Here is a 22,676-nt window from a genome sequence, read left to right as displayed (position 1 = left end):
CCCCTAACCTGGAGAACAGACGCTTACCTCGACGATGGAGCAGGACACCGGTTTCCTTGAGCCGCCCCTAACCTGGGGAACAGACGCTCGAAGGGGGGTTCACTCGCCTCTATAGGAGCCGCCCCTAACCTGGGAACAGCCGCTCACGGGTAGAAGGCGTCGAAACCCCTATTGTTTTGGGCCGCCCCTAACCTGGGGTACAGCCGCCCAAAAACGGATGGCGGAGGGGGTGTACGATCTGGTTGATTTAATTCACTCCACTTTAGCACAAAAAAATTTCTTTTAAATTTTTTAAAACTTTTTGTTGATTTTTTTCTGCCGTACACTTTTTTCACTCCGACCCACTGTGCGTGTCGAAATTTCTTCCACACTTCCAAGCAGCACTACACCCAGCTCGTTCACGACGACGACGATACCAGCACACAACACAATCGCGGTGCGAAAGAACGAAGGCGACGACGACGACGGTATTGTACTTGCCACGCGGGAAGCACTTTATTGTTCTTGTTGTGGCTCGATTTGATCCGCAAATCGGCACAAAAACTCGCGAGAATTATGACGGATTCGCGATCGTCGAGCACTGCTTTTAATGTCCACCGGTTCACTGCAGGTTCCGGAGAGTCTCAACGGATTTTCACGCCGCGATGTACCGGCTGACAACGATTTTCGCGATAAAATCGACGGACCGGCCGGAGCGCGACACTACACCAGCTCGCACACTGGAATGCAACAACAAGTTTGTGCAACTTTTGAAAAATCACTCAGTGCGAGTAAAGATTCGTAAACATTTTAAACTGCAATTTCGAGTCCCAAAAAGGCTCAAGAAACGACATGGCAAAACTCAACTCTCGATTCCCGGGAAATTGAAAATCTCGAGAGTCGTCACCCTCTATTAACAATGATGTCACGTCAAAATTTCAATTGCATTTCACGCAATTCAAAAAGGTCCACAATTTTGTCATGCAAAACGAGAGATAACACATAATTTTTTGAATGAGTTCTTACAAAGAGACATGGAGGAAAATAGCTTTTTTTTCTCAAAATTTTCTCAATACATTTTTTTCAACTAATTTAAAAATGTTTTCAACTCTATAAAATCTTTCCACAACTAAAACTCTAATAAAAATCCAAATCGATCTGCCACCCCCACGTCCGTCAAACTCACTTTCGTTCGACACCTTCTTCCGTCACCTCGGTTCGCGATTATGTCAAAGTTGTAGAAGAAACTAAGAAAAAAAACCATCAACAAACCATCACCGACGCCGCCGACGACTCCGACGACCATGTGCCGTAAATTGAAAATTATCTCCAATAATCATTAGCATTAGGAAATTGACTTTCAACGCCGGGCTGGCCATTTTCCATCGTCTCACATTAGACACGTTCAGCGTTGTGTTTTTCCTTTTGTTTAGCTTTTTTTCTCCTTGCTTTTCTCTGCTATTTAAAAGTGAACCCTTCTTCGACTAATGGACCAATCAATAAGAGAAAAAAGGGTAAAACTTCAACTGCTGAACCAATTTAAATAAAGTATTTAAAAGTGCAACAATTCGTCAGGCTACCCCACCAAACAGAATCGCGAGCTTTTTCTTTCCAGTGCTTAGTGTTTGCACTCTGCAGAAACGAGCATGAAAAAAATCGTGATCATTACCTTTTACTGCATGCCAATGGAAAGCGAAATGCTTTCCACATCACCAAACAGCTGGTCAGCTGCAGCAGCCGCCGCCGCAATCGAGTGGAAAAACAGTTTCCACAACTTCCTCCCACCCAACTTCCCAACTGAGAGGGCGGAAATTTAAAAGTGCCAAACTGTCGTCGATTTTCGATGTTTTTTTTTTTCAACGCGTTTGCGAGTGTGGTGAAATAAAGTTGTTTTGGCGGGTCGGAATGTTAATTAAATATTTTTTCTTACAGCTAATCCAAAACCTCCATTTTCAACGCGAACAGATTAATTGCAGTTGTGTGTGCGAACAGTGCAATTTCCGGTCGGGGCCAAGAAGAAAACTCGGAAAATTTCAGCAACCTCCGAAAATTGTGCAACAACCAAACCAACCTCATGTTGGTAGATGTGTGGATTAAATAAAAACAGCAAAGGTGTGATTTAAGTGTCGGTGCGTGTGTGTGTGATCGCGATTTCGTCGCCGTGGCCGCCAATTGATAAATATTAGATTAAGTGCCCCCGCGTGCGTGGTCTTTCGGTTACGGATCAAGGCCCTGAAGAGAGCAGAGCTTTGATCGCAGCGAAGTAAAAAAGAGCGTTTTGGAACTCCGCCACTTTTCGGCCAAGTGTGCATTTAAACGGTAAGTGGCCAAAGGTCGTCCACGATTTGTTTGTTTACTGGGGGCAAATTTGCTTAAATTTTTGGTGGGTAGTGCAGCACAAGGTTGCACCAAGGAGCTCAAACATGGGGTGACGATATGCAAATTTATTGAATGGTGGGTGCCAATTAGCGCGCTAGAATTGGCACCATCAAAGCTGAAAGCGACAACTTTTGTTGATTCATAATATTTTGAAAATATTAGATTAATCTAAAAAATCACCTTATGATTATCAAACAGTCATCAATGCAGTTCAACAAATAATTTTTATATGGTTTTAAATGATTTTATCTTCTTTTCAAGCAAAACAGGAAAAATGTTAATATTTTTTAAATTTATGCAAATAAATGAATTGTAATCAAAATGGATTTGTTTATAATCTTTAGTTTTTAAGGTAATTTAAACAATAATACTAAAAACACGTTACAATATAACCATTGGTTTACTTTTCTTGTACTATTGAAAGTACTCACAAATCCTATCATTCTATTTTGATGTAATTTTCAATTTATCATCATCATAAAACTCACATAAGCTCAACATTTCGACACTCGTACCAAAACTAAGTTTATATTTTTCAACACTATTTTGGTTTTTAGGTTGACCAAACACATGAACGCTATTCTAAGGAGAAAAATCAAACGTTCACATGAATACTGTAGGCAAAAGTGTTTTTTTTTCGGAATTTCAAATTTTGGTATGCAACTCGTTTTAAAACTGTTCCAATCTTTCAATCTTGTTTAGTATAAAAAATAATAACTTTTTGAAAGGGCTAAAAACATTTGTTTTTACTTTCAACTGTTGGGAAGGATTTAAAAATTTTGAAATATTTTTTTATGAAAATGGCAGAAAATATAACAAAATTTTAATTGAAAATTATTATTCAAAATTAGTTTCCAAAAAGGTAATCAAAAAACTGAAGCAAATGCTGAGAAAATCTATTTTTTCTGTTTTTATTTTTTCTTTGCATGGCCATATCTCAACAACCAAAGGATGTATGGCCTAACAAAGTTAAAAAAGCTAAATGCATGGAATTTTCTCAATTTTTCAAAAAATTGTTTGAAAACGCCTCAATTTGATAACGGTGCACTTTATCTAAATTGCACTAAAATACTCACTAAAATTGCAAGTTACATTTTTCATCAAAAAATTAAGTCAAAGAGTTTGTTAAGTCTCATTGAACATTTCTTTGAAAAAGATTCTTTTTCATACAATTATTTTTACACTTTTTATTTTCTGAAAAAAATATTAAGAGGACAAAATAAAACACATGAAAAATACTTAAAAATAGCTCTATTTTAGAAATAAATTTGAACTTTTCATTGAAGTCCTCACCTACAACTTAACCTACAACTTTTACTGACTCCAAATCAGAAAAAAAAAAATCCTTCAAAAAAATCAGTATTTTGAAATATCACATATCATTTTTATATGGACTGCTGCCAATATTGTATGAAAAGTGTTAAAATTTGGTCTTTTTTTGTTTTAAATGACTGTTAATTACTGTTAATTAAAGTTACAATAAGTAGGCCTGTCATTCGAAAAAAAAAAACAGAAAACGGTTGGAAGTTTCTTCACAAAATTATGATAAATTAATTTTAAAACTTTATTTTCAAATATTGGTAATATTATGAATATTTGAATATTTTTTCTATTTATTTTTGAAAAGTATTTGTTATTCAATTTCACCAATTTAATATAGTTTCTTTTTTGTTGTAGGCAGTTGATTCTAAAAATGGCTTGATAAACAATCACAAAATTTGTCTTAAACTTCTTGACCACAGTTTCTTGAATTAATTTTGGCTGGTAAAAATATTTTTGTAAGTTTATTCCACCCTTCCCTTCAAAATCGTCCCGAAAAATCTGGGGGCAATTTTTTTTTTTTTTTTTTTTCAAAAAAGCTTCCGAAATTTCAATGGAAATATAAGTTCAATCAGCTGAAAACAATTCAAAATGCATTCCCCTGCGTTTAGAATCATTTTTAATCATGACTGGTTTTGTTCTACAATCCCAAGATTTTTTGAAAATTTTTGATACACAGTGCCTCAAAAAGTTTATTTTTCGTAAGAATTTGTGTTTTCGTCAAATTATTTAATTTTTTTAAACTAATGATTTCATAACAACTCAACAAGTATAGAACATGGCTTGTTATTTCAATTGAGGAACTTTGAAAAAAATGCGTCGTCTTAACCATATTTAAACATTTACCTAATAAATGAAAAAGCGCAGCGAATTTTATGATAATAAATAAAAAAACTCTTCAATAAAATAACGCCAAATGTTTATTTTGGAATTCACTTAAGTAGACTTGCGATGAAGTTTTTAAAAATTACATCCAAGTTTAAATTTCAGTCAAATAAATTACAATATTGATTTTATGTTTGAATTTTCAAATAATTTTAAATGTTGATTTTATGTTTGAATTTTTATTTTTTTTTATTTTAAAAAATTAAACATGCTACATAAATCCAAATTTCACTTAAATTCAAATGATTGAAATGGCATTCAAATATAAAAAAAATAAACGCAATGCCGTAGTTACTTTTTAAAAGGGCGAAACCTTGAAGCAAACAAACAGTCTATCCTTGTTGAAAATTTACTATGGAATGCGTCATAATCCAGATCGTCCAGATTGGCTTTGTTGAATATTAGGGTGGTTGAAATTTTCAAGCTTTCTTGAAATACTCAAAACTATTCGACAAAAAAAAATCTGTAAATAAAATCATATCATAGATGCCTTAGTCAAAAACCGTCACAATTTTGGTCTTGTGTTTCTTAATTTTTATTACGTTGTTCAAAACCACAAAAATAAAAATACTTTCCAAAAATTGAGGATTTTCCAAATTCATAGAATACCACTCAATTCACACCGCTCAGCTAATTCCCCAACTTGGACTCCTTGAACTAGCGCATGGCACACACCAACACAAAAACCTTGAAGTCTCTCAGCGCCATCGCGAATAATTTTCGCATCCACCGTCAAATGTCCGCAAACACCATCCGAATCGTACCACCAATCATCACCACCAGGATCCTCAATGGCCACACTGCAGCCAGATCCGATAATGATCTCGCGTATGCGTGCAACCGAAACTCCACTCCGTTGACACTGTCGCGGCCACGTGACCATGGTTCAGGATTAGGTAACCGGCGCGAGCGCTGCGCGCGCGGATCTTACGCGCCGAAGATGATCAACATCTCTGCCGAGTCGATCGATTCAAATGCAAATCAACTCGAGTCCGGCCAAATAAAATGACAAAATGTTGTGGTTTGTTTTTTTTTCGGGGCTGGAATTTGGAAGTGGACGCGATCCGAAAGTGTTACCGAATTTGATTAGCATACCCGTTTGATAGGGGGGCTCTGGTGTTATGGGAATCGATGCCGTCATAGGCCATGCTGGGGAGAGTTACAACAGACAGCAAACGAGTTCGCGCGTTGGAACCTGATTGGTATTCCTGATGCGCGATTGCGCGGTTGTTTTCGCTGGGAAGAGTTGGTCCGGCGCGGTGGATTGTGGGTACTGTTAGTGGAAGAGGACACGGACTGGTTTCACAAGTGATTCGGATCTTGATCATGCGTAATGTCGCGTTAGATACAAGTTCAGCTGACTCACGAAGACCGATCTTGATCTGTGAAGATCTTGGACGAATGAAATTCCGTCTAGAAGGTCAGCCTGGGGGGGTCATCCAAGTTCAGAATCACGCTCTCTTTTCCGCTGAAGCAATCCAGTTTATGGAACCACCTGCAGGCAGCCATGATTGCGCCATCCGGCAGTAGCTGTAGAACGATTATCTTCTGCAAACAACTTGTTTATGAACAGCAGTCGTCACTTGGCATCTGGCAAATCACTTTATGGTTGACAATTGTCCGTCGTTTCAAAACTGGAGTTCCCACTGAGGATTGTGCCTACCCCCTGGCAGTAAACCGATTACGATCGCACCGTCAAACGGGAAGCAACCTCTGGTGGGGGCCACTTTTGGTGGCATTTGTTACTCCCCAAACAACAACACCCCAAACACAATTAAAAGCATTGTGATGACGCCCCAGTCGAGTGGGAAGCTCCGAGACAAGAATCGACGGAAGGCGTGTTGGCTCTGCCGACCGGGCAAGGTCATTTACACGCTGAATTGTGCTAATCATATTCTGTGCTCTGATGTCATGATGTGCAGCAAGTTCCTGGCGGCTTCCGCCCACGCAGGTTTGGGCTGGCGAAAACAACACTGGGCCGCGATTCTTTATGAAGTCGTTCAATACTCAAGTATTAGGTTACTTCACAAGACACAATTGATTAACCCGCTTGAATGATCAACTTCAAATTAGCACCAACCGTAGTCCAGTGTAACGATGGGATTAATTACTCCACCTTCTTTCTTCCTCTGAATCGACGGACAACTTCGACATAAGCGATTTCGCCCCCGGTAGACCGAAAAACACAGAACATCGTCCGTACAAATTTTGGCTCCGAAGCGCGAAACTAATCGGCAACCATAAATCAACATGAGAAATTGGGTACAAATGTTCTGGATTCGTGTTCTCGGCGGTTCTCGGACCGGACGTGCCCCGGGTTAGTAACATGAATATATCCTCCATCTTTTGGGGCGATGATAAACTGAGTCATTTTGTTGTCGGGGGACGCCCCCGCGTACTTAAAAGTGCTGTGGAACCCGAGATTTGCGTAGCAAGAATACTAAACCGAGCGTTTCGTGTGAGAATGGCTCGCGTGGCTGTGATTTTGGGAGCAGCTCGGAGGTGAGGTGTTCTCATTCATGGGAATTCGCGGCGGGAGGTTCTTGATTGGCATGGCGTCAGTGCGATGTTGATTTTGGCTGTCATAAGGCGTTAGAATGAAGATCGGGAAGATGGCTGGATTTGGCATTCTGAGAGTGCTAATGGTTTGGGACGTTAAAACAATTTTGAATAATTTTATGATACGAGACTGAAGAGATATTATAATATTTTATTTATATTACGAGTTCTTCACAGTATTCTATCGAAGACAAGGTCAGAGACCCCAATGATTGCTGTTATCTTTACATTTTAGTTTCGATTTTTTTCGAAAAATTGACGTTATTTTTAAAAAAGTACAAAAAAGGCTCTCAAATACCTATCTTAAATAAAATAATGCAATGCAATATTTTGGGAGTTGCTTCAAAGTTTAATTTACATGGCATCAAAAATGTGATCAATCTCACTCATGAAATGGTTGCCAATTTATTTAAAGTTGATGGCTCAAATGATATGTCTATCGAAAATCTATTCATCGTCAAACAGCGTCAATTGTGTAAAAAGAGAAAAATATGTTTTGAAGCATTTAAAACGTACACTTGAAATTGCATAAAACGTTGTAGAACTTTGAAACGACAATTATGGTAATCTTTGTGAAATAAAAATGACTTTTGTCTCACAAGGAATAAAACAATTTCCATTTAAAAAAAATTCAGACTGACATTTTTACCGAGTTACTCATATTCAGTGGGACAATTATGCGATGATATTCCTGTATTGCAAGTTTAGGCTGAATCATACAAAATTTTATTTGTTAAATGGTGAATTTTAATCCAAATAACTTTGAAAATGTCAAAGCTTCAGCACAGTATTAAGGTGATGCCGTTGATCATTTTCGAAGAAAATTGATCATCACTATAAAATATTCTGCATTAAATTCAGTTTAACGAATTTCAGCACCAAAAGGAATCAGCATGTGCCCATTGTTGCCTTCTTGAAGCCACTGAAAGAATTTTTGATCTAAATCGATTGTGCTTGAATATAAAATTTTGTAGCACAGTCATTGACGTCCTAGTTGGCAATCATTGATTAATGACAAATTCCATAACTTTACAAGGAATGGGATAATCGTTACCAAAAGGAATCAGGATGTGTAGGGCACTATTCTAAACAACTTATTGAAGGAATTTTGTCAAAATATTGAAAGCGACGCAAAATTTATATCTTTGAACGAAAAATCATGACAATGATGGAAGTCTTCACGTTAAGTGACAGTATTAATTCACATAACTAAAAATAAGGTTGCCAAAATTTTAACATTTTTTTGTTGTACTTTAGTTTTTTCCTGAAAACCAGATAAATCTTGGAATGTTAGTTGTTTGAAAAAATTCCAGACTTTAACAAATTGGTTCATTTACATTGTTTTGCTTGAATTTTGAAAAAAAAACAAATTTTTGATTAAATCAAACGAGTAAAATACAAATAATCTGGATATCATATTTTGTTCAAATTTAAATTCTAGATCCTTAAAACAAAAAAAAAGCTTCAAAAATGTAAAACATTATAATGAATAAATAATCTGTATAACCTCCCCCATTGAAATCTGTTGGATTTTTCCAGATATTTTTAAAAGAGTTTTTAAAAAGTGCTTTGAAAATCTAAAGTTATATACATTTTTGTTTCTTAGAATTAGATAGTTTATACTACTTTTAGTAGAATACACTATATAATTAAGATAAGTAAGTTATTTTTTTCAAAATTAAATACAAATTTACGGGGACAACAATTTGAAAAAAAATATAAATTTCTTGAAAATTTCACTGGAACACAAATCAAAATAACCAAAAAAAATGTTTTTTTTTTTCAATTGCGGCAAGAACTCTTAATTATTATTTTTATATCATCATCATCTAATTTAAACGTGATGCTTAAACAAATATGTTTATATTCCTCCGCTATTTTTAAGTCACTTCCAGATTGTAAAATTGTTGAAAATGAAGAATTTAGGTATGGAAAATCACGATAAAAAAAATTGCGACAGTAAAATAAGTTCAACTTATTTAAAAAGAGTAGAATACCGCTTATAAAGTATTTAATATTTGAAAAGAGAAAGATATTAGATAACACTTAGTATCAAAACTTCGAAATAAGAGGTATAGCAATGTGCTTTAAAAGTTGTTGCAATTATGCCACTTCAATAAAATAGCAGAATGTCAATGAATTTAAATATATTTTTTTCTGTAGACTTTTACGTCTTTTACCGATCTGTAGTCCCAAAACTCAAAATTTAAAAAAAAATATTAAAAAGTTTAAAGTTGTTTAAAAATACATAATAAGCGCTAAACAATGCATTCTGATTAATTTACACAAGATTTTACAAGTTTTCTCTATGATAAATTTAGTTTTAGTCAATAATTATTTTATTTTTTGGCCAACTTTGAAAGGGGGAATGGACAAAACTATAAATTGAATCATCAATGGCCTTATTGTCATTTTGCTTTTTTTTTTCTTTTTTACAGTACAATCCAGACTTAACTGTCCGGAAAATTGATTATCCGTAGTTTAGAGTATCCGAAGTTTAATTTTCCAAAGGTTTATATGGGAATTCGGAAAACAAATCATGAACAAAAATGTGTGTTTCGTTTGTTTTTCATTTTTATACTTTTAATATCAAGTTAGTGCTGTTTGACCCGATTTTAGCGAATTTGAATGGTTGTTTGTTGATTAATTACCAAATGCATTTTCTCATCACTTCATCGCCTCCGCCGACAATCAATATAAGGCAACGACCAAAATTAGTTTTTGGTGATTCGATTATCTGAAGATTCGATTATCCGTAGATTCGATTATCCGAAGAGATTTTTTTCAAAGGCCTGCGGATAATCGAGTATTATATACTGTACATAATTTTTATATTGTAAGCAAAAAAAAAGTTCAGCATAAAATTTAGTGTTAATTTGTTTTTTTTCTGTTTTAAATGCTATGTTTAAAAATAGTATTCGATCATCGAATTACTTATTTTTGTCATTGAAAATCAATAAACCAGGTTATATCCATTGTGAATCAATTGAGGTCACAAAAAATTGGGCAAAATACTTCTAGATGCTTCTTTTCCTGCCATAAACAGGCACCATAAAAATGTGTGTACGTTATAATTTATTTAACCAATTCCTTCGGCGCCACCACAAGCCGCACCCCAGCAACTCTGCCGCACCTATTTACGACCCATAGACCATCATACCTGCACACACCAAGACAACCGCCCTGCTGGACGATGCCAAACATGCGTGCAAGTGCGTTCCGCTTTGCTGCAGTTGCTTAGCTCAGCTCAGCTTCACCTGTGTGTGCAGTGCAGAGTTGTGAAAATAAAAACAACACTCTTGAAGCAACTACACTGGAAAGGGAAGAATTGCAAACCTGCTGTTTTGTAGTGGTGTTCGTGCACAATGGTTCTGCGCAACCCCCCCTTGCATTCGATTCACTTTCCACGTGTGAGGTGTGCGTTGCGACTGTTGCGAGCGCAAGAATTTATGGATACATCGTTGAAATCACACTCGTAACAATGCCAGAGTTGGCAGGCCTCCAAGTTCTGTCGCTTTGGGACGGCTTCACTGGAATGATACGAAGAATCGACAGAGAAAGGGAAAACCAGAGCGATGTCTGCGACCTTGAGAGACGTTGCAACCCGATACACCTGAGGGATTGCAAGGAGAGTCGTTAAGAGTTCGCAATCATCGTCAATCTCGGCGATTAGAACCATTTGACCAAGTCAGCGGCAGGTGTTACCTTCAGCCACCTAGGAAGCTTCTCGCCAATTACCGGTAGCTCGTATCTTGGTCAGATCTTCGAACCCAGAAGCTACCACGCCGATTCTTTCGAACCAAGCCGCATCTTGATCTAACCTCCCAACAATCACCAGCAGGTCGGCTCAGTGTTGGTTTCGATTGAAGAAAAAAAAGCAGCCCCATCAGTCTACCAAGTCTTGCCTCATAACCAGCACAGCTTTCAACGGCAACAACAAGAGGTTTCGTGCTGGGCAGGTTGCAGAACAACCTTCTCCTTCGATCGCTGCGCTGCTGTGCAAAAAAAAAACGAAGCCGAACTAGTTACCACCAATTAGGTGGTTATTCTTGAAAAAACTTGAGCGCGCTCCGCATCCGTCCGCGCTGAAGTTTTTGTACAGGTGGTCGGTGGTATAGGTCTAGGATCAGCAACAACGAGCGATTAATGCGCAAGCAAAGTAAGTGAATGGAGCTCGATCACTACTTCGCGGTGGAGCTGTATGTGCCCTCGGGGGTCTACTCTGGGTTAAAACACTTGGGCGAAAAATGGCGACTGCGCCTGTGACAGTCACGTTACCCCCGCGGAGACACCCGAACTCGGCGTCGTGTTCGTGAAAGGAAAACCGATCACGGGGTAAACAAACAGTACTGCGGTAAGCGATCGTGTGGTGGAGTATTTTTGGAAGCAGGGGTTCAAAACTCTGAACTTGTTTCAGGACTGTGGATATTGTTGTTGTTGTTAATTAATTTACAACAGGCAGCATTAACCTTCTTGATTATTCGCTGCCCTAAAAGTTTAGAAAAGGGAAATTCTTTGGAAATTCATGGAAAATTTTTGTGTTCATTTTTTCAAATGTTTTTTATTGTGTGGTTTGATTTTTTTGCACTGCTCCGGTTTTTATTCGTACAGCTGCCTCGGATAAGCACGGCCCAGTGCTTAACTGAAGCACAGAGCTTATGGGATTTTGGCTATAGGGGAGACATTGGCTATAATCCTATGAAATATCTTCCAAACTTTAAAAAAATATAGTGTTTTAGAATCGGGATGATGTCAGCTATCCATTATAGTTGAACAATTCTCTACAAAATCGTTTTTTTTTTAAAGAATTTTAATTTTTTAAACATTGAATAATACGCACTTTTCAATTGTTAGGCTTGATTTAATTTTTTTGAAAATATTGTTTTCGAAAAGATCGAAAAATTTCACGAATGTTTCATATTTTAACATTGAAAATCAGACCGTTAGTTACTGAGATATCGACATTAGAAAATGGTAGGTTGTTTGGGTGAGACTTAGAAAACATCAATTTTCCTGTTTTTAATCACAAACAACAAAGTTCAAAAAAGCAAAATATAGAGAATTTTGTCAACTTTTCAAAAATATCTTTTTCAAAGGTGGGCAAACATGTGCACTCATTTAAAGAAAATAAAAACTTAGACTATTAAAAAAAATAGCTATAAATGGTATTAACTTATCAAAATTTTACTGAAGTACTTTTTGATTGCAAAGTTGATTTTACATCGGAAATAGAATTGAAAAATTTTTGCGACCAATATTAATCTAAATTAAATTAAACTAATATCGATAAAAAAAATCATAACTCGGTCAATGATTTTTTGCACAACCTGGAATTTTCTGAAAAGTTGTCTTTCAATGTCCCCTGGCCCTAACACACATAAAAAAATAAAACAAAAATTAAAATAGTGTTTTTTTGCAAATCAAGTTTTAGTGACAAAAAAATAAATAAAAAATACCACAAACAAATTTTACCGTGTATAATTTTTTTTCAGTGTAGTCCTTATCCATACCTACAACTTTGCCGAAGACACCAAATCGATCAAAAATTCCATCAAAAGATACAGATTTTTGAATTTTCATACATCATTTTTGTATGGACAGCTGCCAAATTTGTATGGAATATTATATGGACAAACTAGTAATGCAAAATGGCTCTTTTGGGCATACCGTAGACACCAAAAAAGTTTCAGTCGGATTAAAAAAATCAAAATAAATCGAATGTCCGAAATCTGAGAGAACTGCTTAGCTACATATATATTTTTTTTTAAACAAAAATACGTATTTTTCCTGTGTTTTGAAAATGCTGTTTCTCGACAATATACTCAAAATGATTGTTTTTGCAATATGGGTATCAAATGATCGAGATTTTTTCATACATTTCGAATGTAATATTTTGTACAGTTTTTGACAATAGTCAAAATTTTCCTCATAGTACGTATTTTTGAAAAAGTACTCAAAATTTCAGTTTTTTACAATATGGGTGATCGAGAAATGATCGAGATTTTTTCGTACATTACGATAATAATAACACAAGATATTGAAAATACTCAACATTTTCACAAAACTATGGATTTTCAAAAAATTTGTTGAAATTTCAGTTTATTATAATATGGGTATCAAATGATCGTGATTTTTCAAACATTTTGAAGAGAATAACACAATTTTTTGGAAATACTCAAAATTTTAACAAAACTACGTATTTATTAAAAAATGCTAAAAAAATAAGTTTCTTACAATATGGGCATCAAATGATCGGGATTTTTTCTGTATTTCGAAAAGAATAACAGAAATTTTTGTTTATCAAAACTCTTATAATACTACGTATTTTTGGAGTATTTGTTTCAAGAATTTGTGTAATTACTTTCGAAATGTGTGAAAAAATTCCAATCATTTGATACCTATATTGTAAGAAACAGGCAAAAAAGTTCAAAAAATGTTCCAGGTTCTCTTCCGCCGTAACGACATAATTCTATCAAGAATTCAATGGTGGTTCATATTCAGTGATGTTCCTACAATCTTTGGCATCACTCTTTGGAAAACTATTGAGATGTTCTAGTTCTCTAAACGTGTTCTGAAATACAGATCTTGGAGTCCAACCAATGAAATAATGGTATTGTCATGTCATTGTCACGGAGGTAGACTACTAGATTCATATTCCATTACACTTCGGAGCACCTCGAACATCCCAAAAGTCTTTCAAAGAATTCGAAGTGTTGGTCATTTACGTCACTGAGTATAACCCTGGTAGAATCTTGTTGTTAAGGCGATATACTTCAAGATCTGCATTCAAGGTCATTTGAAGAGACTCAACACATCTTAAAAGTTACCAAAGAGTATCAAGTGATACCAACAGGTCCCAGGAACATCACTGAATATGAACTATGACCGAAATCTTGGTACAATCGCGTCGTTATGGTTCAAAAAAAGCTTCGAAGATTTCAAAGTGTTGTCAAAGGGTCATAGAGACAGCACTGGATATTAACTTCCTTCTTATATCTAAAAATACGTTGAAAACTTCCCTTTTTGTCTGTTTATTTTTTATGAATATTTAAATTTTTTAGTACTCATCAGGCCTAAAAGAGTTAAAAGGATCATTTGGTAAAGCAAACATTTACACAAATTCTATATGAACTAAATTGACTCGATGTAAAGTTGTTTTCAAAAAAAGCAAAGCATTTCACTTAAACAACCCCCGGGTCTTTTGCGGTCTCTGTTGCAGGTTTCTGCTCATTTGCTCATTTGTTTGCATTTTATCTAAATGGAAAAGTACTTTTAAATATTATAAATAATTATGTTTGAACAAGGATTTGTTGAAATTGCTGGAACTAAGCTAAAAAGAACCTCTGCCTTAAAACTAGCCTAGTTCGCTTCGATCTGGTTCGACCAAGTGCTCTCCGCGCGCGTTAAGCGTAACGCGCTCATGTGCATGTGGTCGTTCCCTAACACCAACATCCACCCAAATCACCAACACACTCACAACCCCATCTGACTGACATAAAAGTGAAAGGAAATTTTTATATATACGTGCCATTTTATATCCCTCGACGTCGAGCAGCCGGCCCCGTGATCGCCCTTGCCATTTCAATTTCAACGTGTTTTGATACGATGAAGGAGGCAGAGAGTGGAACAGTTGCGAACCCTACACACTACCAGTCCCCCTAGGGGTGGCCGAGGGTGGTTCCACCACCCTTTAGGGTCGTCAACTTGGCCCCAGGAAGGTTAACGTGTCGCTTAAGAATCCAATCGATTGCCGCAGGATGTTGCAGCGCGATTGAGACGACTTTCTGTTTTTGAGAATTATTACGGGGGTTGACAACCCTACTATTCTGAGCAGGTTTTGGAAACACCATTGAAAAAGTTGATCCGCAACAATGCAGGCAGGTCAGTTGACAAGTTTTGTGTAATCTACATCTTTGTCGGCGAGGCCAACCTGGGCCACGGTGGCTTGTGAGATGTTGTCTCGAGTTGATCTTGCGCAAAATTTGCACTGCAATTCGGAGCTCCGTTAACCTTCGAACGACGTGCAAAAAAATATTGAAAATTAGTTTAAATCTGAGTTGTTAGTTGATGGTTGCTCGAAAAAACCCGAAAATTTCCGATTTCAAGAATTGTCTTCCCAGGGTTAACTCATTTCACCACATCGCTCCAATGCATCACCGCCGCCGTTGCAACCGATCTGCTGCACTGTCCATGGCGGCCCATGGCCGCGGAGTCCAGTTTTTCTGGCTTTTCGTCGGTGGCGCGCGTGGCCCCAAAGACCCCGTCTGGTCGAAAGAGAAAGTGCTTTTCAGCTTCAGCCCAGCACGGTGGCGGCCAACTCGTAATGACGAACCGTTTTTTTTTTCGGACTCTCGATTTCAATTGCGCCGACGCGACTTGTTCTGGAGACTTCAACGATGGGAAAATTTACAATTTCCTTTTCATTCACAGCCGGGGGTTGAAGAAGTGTTTTTGGGCTGCGACGTATTGGGCGGCAGAAAAACCAGAAAAACGAGGCTATTGTTACGATTCTTTTACCCCTTTTCGGGACGGGGATGGTGGTGTGGATGATATTATGTTGGCATTTATTACGGTAATCGCGCGAGGCAGGTGAAGAACCGACGGGGATTGGTTCAAGGTGGGACTGCGACGTCATCGTCGCTGATGATGGTTGGATTGTTTTACGAGCATGCAGAGTTGATGTTTTCATCAGTCGAATGCATTTTGTCTGGCTTGATTGGTGTGAATTGAGGTGGAGCTCTGGGAACAGAGTTGGGGACCAAGGCAGTCGGACCAATACAATACAAATACTAGATTGAACTGGAGTTGGGTGCAACTTTGTATTTTATAGCACAAACGTTAAAAACGACAAGTTTCTCATGCATTCTTTCTCTTCTCTCTTTACAGGTATGGCAAAATTCCTTTTGGGTACATCAACCGACTGATCTTAAAGTAACCTCAGCTAATCAATAATTGTCCAGTTGAGCATCTTACTCTATGACACATTTGACAGGTTGACAGATTGACAGATTGACAGAGGTACTTACCTGGATAAAAACTCGTTGATTTCACCATCTCAGCATCATCACACTCTTACACCTCAAAAACCTATTCTGGTTGTAAGAGATACCTTGATTATGAAGTCCGTAATAGAAAGCTCTCCAAATTACAAAACAAATTAGTCTGTTGGCGATTCAAAATTACTACTGGAAAACGTTGATTTCAAACGTAAAGTGCCCAAATCAGCATCACACCTGCTCTAATTTGCACTTCAGCTACGTGAGTCCGATCTGACCCAGTCGCAATTTCCTTGACCATTCTAACAGTTTCAATGCCGCCAATACCCGGCAGCCCAGTCCGTGGAATACACTAAAAGAACCCTCGAGCTGACGCAAATCACCACTCACCACTGCTCCTTTCCGATTCATTGTCGATCGAGGAAAGGAGCGCTGATCTCATAGCCGACGGAACTATTGGGAAATCGCACAAATTGCCTCAGCCGCCGCATTCCAAGCCGACGATCGTCACCGCGGATGACAACTTGCACTTTTCTTCCTCCAAGTCGGTGAAAAAGGATCGTCATACTGCGCACGCGATCGTGATTAATGTGCTCAGCATAGTTCACCGCGGTACGCCCACACGGCTGGCGCTCCTCCAAGCGAGGCTTCTAACACACGGAAGAACTTCAAAAGCCGGAGGCTCAGCTGGTTGAAGATGTCGGCGACGACGTCAAGACAGTCCTTGACCTCGATTCCGCTCAACCACACACTTCATCAAAGCGAGTGCTCAGCTGCAGCTGAGCGTTACGGATTTGGAACGGAACCCTTGATGAAGAGGATCATCGTCTGACATTCTATATGCCGCGGCAAGTACCATCACGCACCGGAAAATGCCATTTGAAGCGCACCTAGCATGAGTGCGCGGTTGTTGTTGTTGAAGAAATGCTGCGTAGACGACGCAGATCGTCAAGGTCCAGCCGCGTCCGGCTCGCGATCACCCCCGCGGGGTTCCGTGCGGTACTCCGCGATCACACAAACACACACAAACGGATCGGTAATTAGGTAGTTACGTTACACATTTTCGGAGGTCGTACGGTTTTTGAAGAAGCGATCGCGCGTAATTGGTGTGTTCTGGACCGATCAGGTCGGAGGATCTCGATGAACGGTAATGGCCAGCTAATGGATTTCGGCGCACGTGCCACGGCACATATGGAGTCATGATCCGTCACAACCTCACAACGGACACAGTTCCCGAAAGCAATCAGCGAGGTGCTAAGTGTTCTAATGATCGGCGGCGAGAGGTCCGTCCATCAGCGCGCTAATCGCGACCAGGGCCACTCCAATCGGAGACCTTCGACCCCAGCAATTCTCACCGCGATCGATCGATCCCCGCAATCTCCCTGATTGCTCCAAATTGTTCGTGGGATGGGAAAAGAGCGCGCGCGATAGCGCGCTAATCATCTACCGTGTTTATGAATGACCCCGGCCACGCCATCACTGGCGTGGCGTGAAACTACTTTCAAATCGATGGGCCTCGATCGAGTTTGTGGTTTTTCGAGGGGTCCATCAAGCAACGACCCTGGTGGTGGTGGCGGCGGCCACAGCTATTGAAACGAAGTTGTGGTAATTCGCGAAAATTGCCAGTCAGAAATGAAATAAAAGCATTTCATTTTCAAAGTGAAAATAGAGTTTGAGGGGTGCTGAGGTGGATTACCCTCTTTGCTTTGTTTGGCTTGCCCGCGCCGATTTCGGGCATCAATTTTCCATTTTTGTGATGAAACCGGTGCAGTTGGTTGAATGGCCGCTTGACGAGATTTGGATGGAAATTTCGTCAAGGGTTGTAGATTCTTGACTGGTTGACAGATGTTGACAGTTGTACTTACCGGAAATGATCCTCTGCTGCGACTTACCTTAACCTCAACTCAATACTATTTAGGCACAGATATTTCGATGCTGAAGTCCGTACTAGAGGTGTCCTTAAAGACTAGACCCTTCAAGACTATAAACGAACCCCAAAGAGAATCGCGTGCCACATGTTTCCATCAGATTAATTCCTCATCGTTAAGAAAACTGCAATAATTGAATCAGCGCTCCGTCCAAGCCGCCCAAGAAAACTCCATTAGCGTGAAGCTCATTGACGTCGTCACAATTTATGCATCGATCGGGCCAACAATTCGAAGAAAACCTCAACCATAACTCAAATGTTGATTTTATTTTTTCTCTATTTTATTGATTCACCACCCAACTCAAATGATGTTGCATTTCAACCCGCGCCTCCTCCCGCTCCAACATTCAATTACCGCTAATCAATCATCGATCGCTCGAACACGAAACGTTACGGGGCACGAAAAGGTTTGGCCCGGGCACCTGCGGTTGGACATCATCGCCGTCGCGGACCTGCGCTACCGACACCGTCGTCGGAAGATCATGATTTGAATACAATGCGAGGTGAAACGCAGCCCAGACGTGGCGTACCGAATAGCGGTAATACCGACGACGACGCCGTGGAATACGCGCGCGATATTGGAGAAAATATTTCGGATCGCATCGCATCAGGTGGGTGGGTGGTGCCGTCTATTGCGCCACATACCACATTCGAGGACACTAGTTCCGGTAGAGTGCCACGCTCGGGTCGTGAAAACGGGTCGAGTGACGCGCGGGTTGTGTAACGAGCTCGTTTCCAGAACAATACGGTTGGGTATTGATTCTGATAGGAGATTTGACAGATTGACAGTTGACAGAGGTACTTACCGAGGCATTTGAACACTTTAAGATCACCTTATTAACACTAGATCACATCAATCACTCCAAAAGTTTGTTGGGAAACCACACTTCTTTCGTCCGTATTAGTACTTACCACAAAATCACTTCAAAGTTTTAACTTTTAAGACGTCCCTCAATCTTACGTCCGCAATGGAGAGGCCCTCAAACCTTCCAAACATGGGTTGCTCATCAGCGACGATCTTTGAAGTGCCTCAAACCTGCAACGAAAACAATCTTGACCTCGAAAGCCACAGTAGTCAGAACGGCCCCACTCAGCCCGTCCCTGCTCAAGTGTGGCCACTCCACAGCGGATGCACGAAACTGCACTCACCTCGGACCCGCTCAACGCCATGACCGGCAGAAGCGCTCCGAAACGCAACATTTAGTACAGCCTCACGTCGCAAATTTACGATTTGGCTTGGACGCGCGTGAGAATTCGCGTAGAAGAGTACTATGCCAAGGTTCCACCACCCTCACCGAGAGGGGGACTAGAACCACGATGTGACTTGTGACTGAACTTGATTCTCACCATTCTCTGCGGCGCAACTCATCATCGCCAGTTGGCTGCACAACGAGGTGGTGGCTGCGTTGACCTGCCCCGCGCGCGCGACTAATTACGTATTCAAGCGGCGATCTAACGTCTAAGAATGGTTGATTTCGGGTGGGGGAGAAAGATTGTGATCGCGCAGCTGCCTGCGGCACCAAGTACGTGACGTGCGTTTTATGTGTCTGTGCTAACGTTTCTTGAATTAAATCTACGCGGAGTTGAAGAAGTTCTTGGAAGAGCTCCGCCGCTTCGCGGCGTAGGCGTTTCGGATGCACCCAAATCCGACGTGTTCAGCCACCGTTACACGATGAATCAACCGAACGCGCGCGTTGGCTTGGCTGGCGGTGATATCGATCCGCACATCCGGACGGAATCGATGACGTGAAACCGGACGCTTCCTTCCGCCCGCACGACCCAAACAATTGAACGCCGATTTACGGCTCAACGCGGCGGCGTTGAAGTCTTCAGCTGCAAGACGCTTTTCCGAGGTGATCGCACTGTTGGGTAACCTCCCGACGAAATCGAGGGGGCGCCTCTCCGCGGGATGTCTTGGACGACGATCCGCACCGTGATGAATACATTAAGCGTGGAGTGCAGCTCGTGGAAATCGATCATTGCTGCGGAGGAAGTGAGGAAAATCGTGGAATTCTTCGGAGAAGACCAATTGTCAATGGTGGTCAGACCTTGACATCTTGTGGCGAGCGCGCGCGCGTACATTGTAGGGAGCCCTGAAGAAGTGGATCTTTAGGCCACGTGTCACGAGCTGTCTCCGGTCGCGAAGCGATCGTGAACGATCGATTGTTTATTGTTTACAAGGTACGACTTCCTTTCGGCAAATAATTTGTCGTGCTACGTGGAGCGGTACTTTGAGTAGCGTTGAGTCGGGTTTTGGCTAGCTTCTGAATTGACAGGTTGACAGATTGACAGCTGACAGATGTACTTACCGTGGATTATTCTGCTGCAGCCACCAACTACTTGCTAGTACTTACTGATGAACTGAGGTACCTTGACTTTGAAGTCCGTATTAGAAATGCTACTCCTAAAATGTGTTCTGTTTTGTGTCTCAAATACAAACTTTAGACACTGAGGCTGTCAGACTATTTCACTGGGCCATGTACCAACTTACTACGGCTGCATTCCGTAGATTACGCCACGAATCCGCAAACAACACCGGCTATCGCGCAGCGGCCAAACTCTTCCTCAACAACTCAATTTCACAGGTCTCCAGCCGGTCAGTAGTACGCAGTTGGCCCACTGCGAAAAAACAACCCCATAAAAACCATTCATATACGTACGTACGTACCCATTACGTAACACGGTCAAATAAATTACTTACCGGAAAACGGTGCCCTGTCTCTCTCGCACTGACCAATGAGCTCTCCGTCTGTGTGTGTCTCACGGCGCAATCCACCCCCTCGTCCGGCCATGTGTCTTGGCCCGAACGCGGTATTGCCACAGCCAGGTAGCCGCCGCGCGACTCATTACCGACAATTCCAATTCGATCGAAATCGAACCCCCCCGTTCGATCGAAACTGGTCAAAAGCGGGAAGTTGTGACCAATACAAAAAAAAACAACCAGCAACCCCGTCCATGTACGCTATTTGGCATTTAAAAAATGCCATAATTCATGCTCGAGCGCAACAAAAGTGCCCCCCTTAAAGCGCACGCTTAACCCTCAACTGAAAATCTGTGATCCATTCAAAGCTTTTGTTCTCGCAACTTCAAGTGCTCAATCAGCTGAGGGTTAACCTCCGCGCTGTCGCAAGCTACCGCGAGAACGAAACTAGTTTTTCCGCGGCTTTTCCTTCGCGGCGTTGACCAGATGGCTCGGTTTGGGGAGCTCCGAAAACTGGTTCCGACGATCGCCGCCGAGGCTTTTCACTTTCTTGTGAAGGCAATATGACGGTTGCGATTACGATTGCGCCTTTGGAAGTTGTTGCGGACTTCGGACCGGAGCGGAAATGGTACTGCACCACACCGAGGAGGTAGTTGTGGCGTAAGAGATTGCGATTGAGTTCTGAGTGCACGGAGTTTGAACTGAGGTGAAACGGTTAAGCTGAATGTAACAAAACATTAGGGTTAGAAACTTTTAGAAATTCTAGGGTTGACATTTAGTACCAACCAATCGTTGAAAAAGATCTAGCACATGCACAAACCTATGATAAAAACTGATTTTTAGACAAACCAACACGTTATTTCTAGTATAATGTTCCCACCCTACGAAAACAGGAATTTCTCAAAATGTACTGGTTATTGATAAATTGACAAATTGACAAATTGACAGATTGACAGTTTGACAGATGTACTTACCTGAAATCGGAATCAGCAACACACTACTTTACCATTACACTTCACATCAAATTCAAGCAAATCATTCGATAGGTACCTCAACTTTGAAGTCCGTTTTAGTAAGCTCCTCATCCATCCAATCTTGCTTGCCAGTAGAAGGCTAGTATGGAGCTCCAGAGATACGCAAAACTCAATATAAAAAACGCTCAAAGAACGATAAAAAAGGGTCCCGAAAAGATTTTTCTTAAGCAGTGCGAAACTGAAAAGGAACAAAAAAGGAAAGTGGCGTTAGACATATTTTCGCGCAGTGCTTGTTGAAATAACTTTGCAAAAGAAAAAAAATGAATAATCGGAATTGCCCCCCAAATCTTCAGGTGTTAAAAATAAAAAAGAAATGATTTTGTTTTTTGCTCAGAATTAAAACAACAGAGAATAAAAAACAGTTATTTATTTATAATAATCACTTAATTGAAAAAAAAATAGGTTTGGCAATTATGAAATGTAAAAAACAATCATAGAAGACTTATATAACATAGTAAAGTAAAGTAAATCTTTCCCAGTTCCTGCGGAGAACACACTTGAAGATATCGGGGCCGGCATTTACAAAGCGGATTCAGTGGCAGTTTCATTCTCAACTTAATGTTAACATGTTAAGGTTAATGTTAACATTCCATAGGTCGCCTCCCTAAGGTGTCGTGATAAGGTCCAGTTTGTGACGATAAACTACCTTCCCTTTACTAAGCAATCGATTCCAGAAGGGAAAAGATCACCAGTTGTGTTGGTCCGAGCCGGGATTTGAACCCCGATCTACCGTTTACGAGGCGGAAGCGTTAACACTGGGCTACGTGGATCGGTTACTTATATAACATGTCATTTAAAAAAACCCGATTTTAAAAATCCATGATTTAAAAATCATTACAAACGTTATAAAAAAAATACTAAATTAAAATACAGATTCATAAATTTAAAATTTCAAA

General features: G+C 39.9%; 1 protein-coding gene across 1 annotated transcript in view; it reads left to right on the top strand.

Moving 5' to 3' along the window:
- The window catches only part of LOC6030994, a 222,975-nt gene that overhangs the window by 28,036 nt on the left and 172,263 nt on the right, over positions 1 to 22,676 (top strand). Inside the window, exon 2 of the mRNA XM_038261863.1 lies at positions 1,912 to 2,298. The gene's annotated coding sequence lies outside the window, so the exon portion shown is untranslated. The remainder of the gene's footprint in view (positions 1 to 1,911; positions 2,299 to 22,676) is intronic.

The sequence above is a fragment of the Culex quinquefasciatus genome, chromosome 3 (assembly GCF_015732765.1).
Source record: "Culex quinquefasciatus strain JHB chromosome 3, VPISU_Cqui_1.0_pri_paternal, whole genome shotgun sequence".
Taxonomy (NCBI): domain Eukaryota; kingdom Metazoa; phylum Arthropoda; class Insecta; order Diptera; family Culicidae; genus Culex; species Culex quinquefasciatus.
The sequence above is the reverse complement of the archived record's forward strand: the minus strand, read 5'-3'. Positions and strand labels throughout refer to the sequence as shown.